This window comes from Lutra lutra, chromosome 8 (genome assembly GCF_902655055.1).
Source record: "Lutra lutra chromosome 8, mLutLut1.2, whole genome shotgun sequence".
NCBI classification, from domain to species: domain Eukaryota; kingdom Metazoa; phylum Chordata; class Mammalia; order Carnivora; family Mustelidae; genus Lutra; species Lutra lutra.
In genome coordinates, this window is record NC_062285.1 from 110,479,886 (window position 1) to 110,485,906 (window position 6,021).

Genomic DNA, 6,021 nt, shown 5'->3' on the forward strand with positions numbered 1-6,021 from the left:
TAAAGGTGATAACTGAAATATTCCGGTGTGATTTAAAATACAGTCATGAGAATAGTTTCTATAAATGCTACCTTTTAAATGAAAAAGTCAGCACCAACTCAGTGAAAAAGCCAACACCAACCGACTTAGCATCACACACTAAGAAAAATGTAAGTTACAAAACCTGCTGCTGCTTTTAAACTAAAAGTATGTCAATAAAAGTGTACTCACAAACTTCTAATAAATACAACAGAAGAAACTTTTTTTTGACATGTCACATTATGCCTTATTATGAAACATTTTCAGTTAAAAGAGCAGCAAATGCAACTTTATATTTATTTCTTGGGCTTATGCAAGTGCAAACATGTGTGTGTGTTTGTTTTTTGATATATAAGCCATAAGCATTTTTTTGCTACTGTGGTTTTGCATAGGGAATTAAAATGTCAGAAGGCTTTCTAAAATTTCTGGTGGAAAAGAAAAGAAAAATACATTGCATCTGGAAAATTGCTAACCCCTTTGATTTACTTCTCCTCCCTTTCCCCTGTCACATTCCAAGCTTTTTCAGATGAGTGAAATGTCAACCTCCTTAAAAGACTCTTAATTCATAAAGGCAAAGTAAATTAATTGAAATGAAGATGGCTCCCATGGCTTGGATCAGAGCAAGTTCTGCTCTTTGTACTCCCTTAGAATCTTCCTTGTGGTTCCTGCAGACTTTAGGGATATGCTTGGAAGCCCTCTAGACTAAACGATAGGAATAAATGAATTCTAAAAACTAAATTTCAGAAAAGGTACTTAAATCCAGTGTCTCTTCCTAGTAGGAAAAATATTTACAGCAGTTAGACATTTTTTGTAATAAAACTTTAAAATCAAGCAGATGATGGAGATGAGTGATGTCCTAAACAAACATCCCTTGACTTCATAATAACTCTGTTCTTTATTACTTTTGGGTTCTCTCTTTTTAGTTTTCTTCCCAGGACAAACTTGTTCAACTTTGGCCCTGAGAATTATGCTTACATGCAGGAGCTCTTGTTAGAGGATTGTTTAGGCAGCTGTTAAATATCCTTCATGTTTTAAAAAAGAAGGACTTCTAATACATTCATGTGTCTGGTCAATAGGAGGTTGGTAACTAAAACTTAGAACGAAAGTGTAAGATTTTCTTTTTAAAAATTCCCAAGTTAGTAGTGTTTGTATTCATTTTCTCCTGCTTTCTTAATTGAAATTTTAATGTCCCTCAGCTAATACATTATATTTTTAAAATGAGGGAAAAAACTCATTTTTGAATCAAGTGTGAATTTCACATCATCCCTTAGTTTTCCTACTACACTTTTTTTTCTCATTGTATTCTAATAATTAGTTAGAGCTTCTGTAACTTATTCTTTTTAAATTTTAACATCTTTTTAATTGAGGTTCTACATCTGCAATGCTTTGTATAAATTTAATTCAATCAGCACTTTTTTTTAACACCTACAATGTGTGAAGCACTTTTGGGGATTAAAAAAATAAATAAATAGAACCATGGCTTTGTCCTCTATGAGTTCGCAGCCTTCCTGGACTGATGCATCCATGAAGTTTACCCTCTCAGCCATGCCTCACATTTTATGATGGCAATTAAGAATTGAATGCAGGGCGCCTGGGTGGCTCAGTGGGTTAAGCCGCTGCCTTCGGCTCAGGTCATGATCTCAGGGTCCTGGGATCGAGTCCCGCATCGGGCTCTCTGCTCAGCAGGGAGCCTGCTTCCCTCTCTCTCTCTCTCTCTGCCTGCCTCTCTGTCTACTTGTGATCTCTCTCTGTCAAATAAATAAATAAAATCTTAAAAAAAAAAAAAAGAATTGAATGCAAATCTTGGTGAGAACATTCTAACCTTTCTTTTTCATTGGCTGGATTTTATTACATATTTAAATAAAGATATAAGAAAACGAACTTTTGGTGCAATGGGAAAGATAAAGCTAAAACAAAGAATGCATAGAATGCACTTCCTGAATTTTCTCATGCAATTTTTGAACTTAGGTTAATCTCAATTTCATATACTAGAATTCAGATCACTCACAAATCTCAGCTCTGAACATAATCTCAGGGTTGTGGGATGGAGCCCTGAGTTGGGCTCTGTGCTCAGTGTGGAATCAGCTTGTCCCTCTCCCTCTGCTCCTCCCCCTGCTCTCTCTTTCTCTTTCAGATAAATAAGTAAATAAATAAATGAAGTCTTTAAAATAAAAATGTTGGGCTTACACACCTAAGAGAGGAAACATTAAGGAGTGTTTTAATTTACTTTTATTTGGGCTCAAATTACTAACAGAAGTGATCCTGGGAGTTTGGGTCCTTGAAGTAGTTGATCCACTTGGACATTTGTTCCCATGCCATTTTCATCCCCTACTTATCCCTTTCCCACTTTTTTTTTTTTTTTTTTTTTTTTTGCACAGACAGTTTAAGGGATGATTCTTGTACTCTTCTCTTTCCCCTAAGCAATTTGGTTAAGATTTGGTCCTCAGGAGATAAATTTACTGGGGAATTAGATAAGGTCTGCCATTTCATTCATAAACATAAAATGAAATTTCAGAAAATGGGTTGTGGATTTTTGAAGACAATTTCCTTGAGAATATTAGTGATTATTTTCTCCTTAAATAACTTCTCATGAAAAAGAAAGCCACTGTAATCTTTGCCCTCATTCTTGACAACTATCCCCGAAGAATAACAGAGTTACTTAACCTATATAACCTTGAGAAAACTCATGAAATTGAGTATATAAATTACTGGAATGTATTAGCTTTGTTGTTTCAATAGGCTGTTGATTTTCTTTTTTTACCTCCAAGGAAGGGAGGAAAAGGCATACCTATGCATTTAACAGGATTCTTACAAAAATGATATGTTACTCTTTCCTTTTAGTATCTTTGCTTTCTTGTCTCATATACTAGCTGCTTAGAGACCTCCATCTGCAATTCTTTTCTCACCTCCCTATGTTTTATATAGTGCTCTTTTCCGTATAATGCTGTAGTTTTAGTCTGCCAACAGCTAAACCAATGCTTTGGCTAAAAAAGAAGTGGAAAGATCAACTACAGTGTTTGCATAAACTCTTTGAAATATTTAAATAATTTTCTGAACGTACCAGCAACCCTGGCCTTTGTTTTTCAATGTTTAATTCAAGGAGAATTATAAATGATGGGTAATTGTTAGATATAATTTTTAATTATTAATTCAGTCATTTTTTTATTTGCTGCCAAATATTTTGGGAGAAATGTAGAAATGTTCTTATTTTTAAAATCCTAGTTGGGCTCACTTCTTTTCTCTTTGAAATGTAAATGTATGTTTACTATTTAAAACATAATTGCTAACTTTCAGCCATCCCTACTTTAAGAAATCGGGCATTAGAAATTTCAGCAGACATGATTTCCTTATAGCTATTCATATTTTGCATTGAAGAAACTATGGCTTTTGGTAAGGGATTCTTTTAATAAAACACTATATTAAATAGTATTTTTGTTCCTAGCGTCTAAGTCTCATTACATATATTTTATGCAAGCCAGGTGGCAATGTCACTAATGATCCAAGTGAAAACAAAATCAGAAGTGAAATGCTTAGCAGTCGAGTCCTCATTTATGGCAGGAATCTTTAAAAACAGATTACACACGATCCTCGTTTTCCAGGGCATGGAAAATGCTCAGACCGGATTTTTTTGTCTGTTTTAATAATTGTCCTTTGTAAGTGAACATGTTGCCATTGTTTATCCTAGAAATATATTGAAAAAATTGTGAACAAGGTTTCCAGACTAGGGGTAGCTAATTCTTCAGTTCTGCTGCATGGAAGAGGAGAGAATTGAAAAAAGCCTTTTCTTTCCTTGCTAGCCTTAGCACTGTATACCACTATGCGTTCTTTCAGTTCCAGGCAAATAAATGACTTCACTTGAGTATTTCATGTGCATGACGTTATTCTGTAGCATGTTTGACTTGAGAGGCATTACTTCCCGAAGTTTTTCATGCATTTTCACATCATGTTCACTTGTATTATTTTCTTACTTATTTCCCTTAACATACACTCTAAAGACTTAAGAGAATAATTCAGAATCATCACTAGCATTGTCAAAACACCACAAGTTTCAAGTAGAAGGCAAAAGGAGCCCCCTACAAGCTATTTATGCTGTTCAATTGGTGAACATACAAAAGATTCAAATCCTTAAAAATCTTACTAAATCACTAGAGGAGATTCATGACTTAGGTGGGAGTGGAGGTAGAGAAGGATGTATCTTTGTTTAGAAGTCAGAGAAGGTCCTTATCCTGAGATAGGAAAATAGGCCCTTAGTTTCCCTAACCCCTAAAAGAAACTTGGCATTTTCTTTTATTTATGACTAAGAACAACAAATCTCAGTGGTATTAACAGTACTGTGATTTTGTCACCAAGAAAAGGAACAGGTATTTGCATATTACATTAGAGTTAATACAAATATCTTGAAATAATTATAATTCAAGTTTATCACTTGATCAGGACAGTTTTCCTTAAGATAAATTTTAGCTCTGTTGCTGGGTTTTGTTATTTAATCTATCAGTAAAGATACACAAATATTACGAATTAATATTATAAATATTTGGACACCTGTGTTTCGATATAATTGGTTTCCTTCATAAGCCTATACATTTTATTTACTAAAATACCTTCTCTAAGAAGGGGTTCACAAGACCACTAAACTGCCAGAAGGGTTCAAGGAGCAGAAGGGATTAAAAAAAACCCTTTTTATGGGTCAGCATTATTTCCCCATGTCCAATAATTTTTCACGCCAGAGCTTAGTCATACGTTATGGGAGGAGTAAAATCGGGTACTTAATAGTTTGCCAGGTTATCTCTTACTAGCAGAGGGTAAGATTGAAAGAGAATGGGGCTTTCTAAAGCAGACAGCCCCACAGCATTCATGGACGAATGAATAAATGAGGGATTTTTTTTTTTTTTTTTTAAATGAGGGATTTTAAGGAGGATCACTGAGAAGCCAGGATGCACCAGAGAGGAATAAGGCTTTTTTTTTTAAGACTTATTTTTTGAGAGAGAGAGAGAGAAATGAGAGCACATGAGCAGGGTGAGGGGGCAGAGGAGGAGAGTTTTTATCGGACTCCCCAGTGAGTGCAGAACCCAAGGTGGGGCTTCATCTCAGAACCCCAAGAGCATGCCCTGAGCTGACATCAAGAGTCAGACCCTTAACCAACTGAGCCACCCAGACAGGTAGGGACCAGGCTTTTGAAGAAAGAGAGATGTGTTTGGGTGGTATCATGGAAGGAATATGGCCTTAGGATTTCTAGTTCTACCACTTTTTAGCTTTAAAACTTTAGGCCTGTCATTCAGTCCCTCTGAGCCTTAGTTTTTTCATTGAAAAACTTGCATTGAAAACAGTGAAAAACTTACATAAAGCTTTAAGTTAACAAGGCATTTTCACATTTATTTTCTCCTTTGACTTTCACAATTTTGTATCAAGGGGCTTTCTTATCATCTGCATTTCATGGAGGAGGTAATTTATAGTCCGAGAAAATAAGAAATTTCTAAATCCAAAATCTCTCCTTCTGCCTTTTTATTCTACAGACTTTCCTTAAGGCTATGCAGGAAAAAAAAATTGAAATATGCATTTAAAAATAATTTATTGTAGTCTGTGAGGTGCTTAAATGACATACTTTTTTTTTAACAGATTCCAATTATTCCTCCTGTTGAGTCAATGTTAATTTTTTTCTTCCTTCTTTTTTTCTAATCTTCAAATTCAGTTTTATTCAATTAACAAACAAAATTATTGAGAACCCCTTTTGTGCCAAGACCTTAGAGAAATTAACATGCTGCCTGGGGAGGTGAACAGTGACCATAAAGAGCTGTAATAAGACATGGATGTAGCTCCTGCAAAATATATTGGAAAACAGGTAAGTGAGCAATTAATTCAACCCTTTGTAAGTCATGGAAAGCTGCAGAGAAGAAGTGTCTTGGGTCCTACACTGAAACATGAATAGGGGGAGCGCCCCGCTGGCTCAGTCAGTAGAGCATGGAACTCCTGATCTTGGGTTGTCAGTTCCCGTCCCACGTTGGG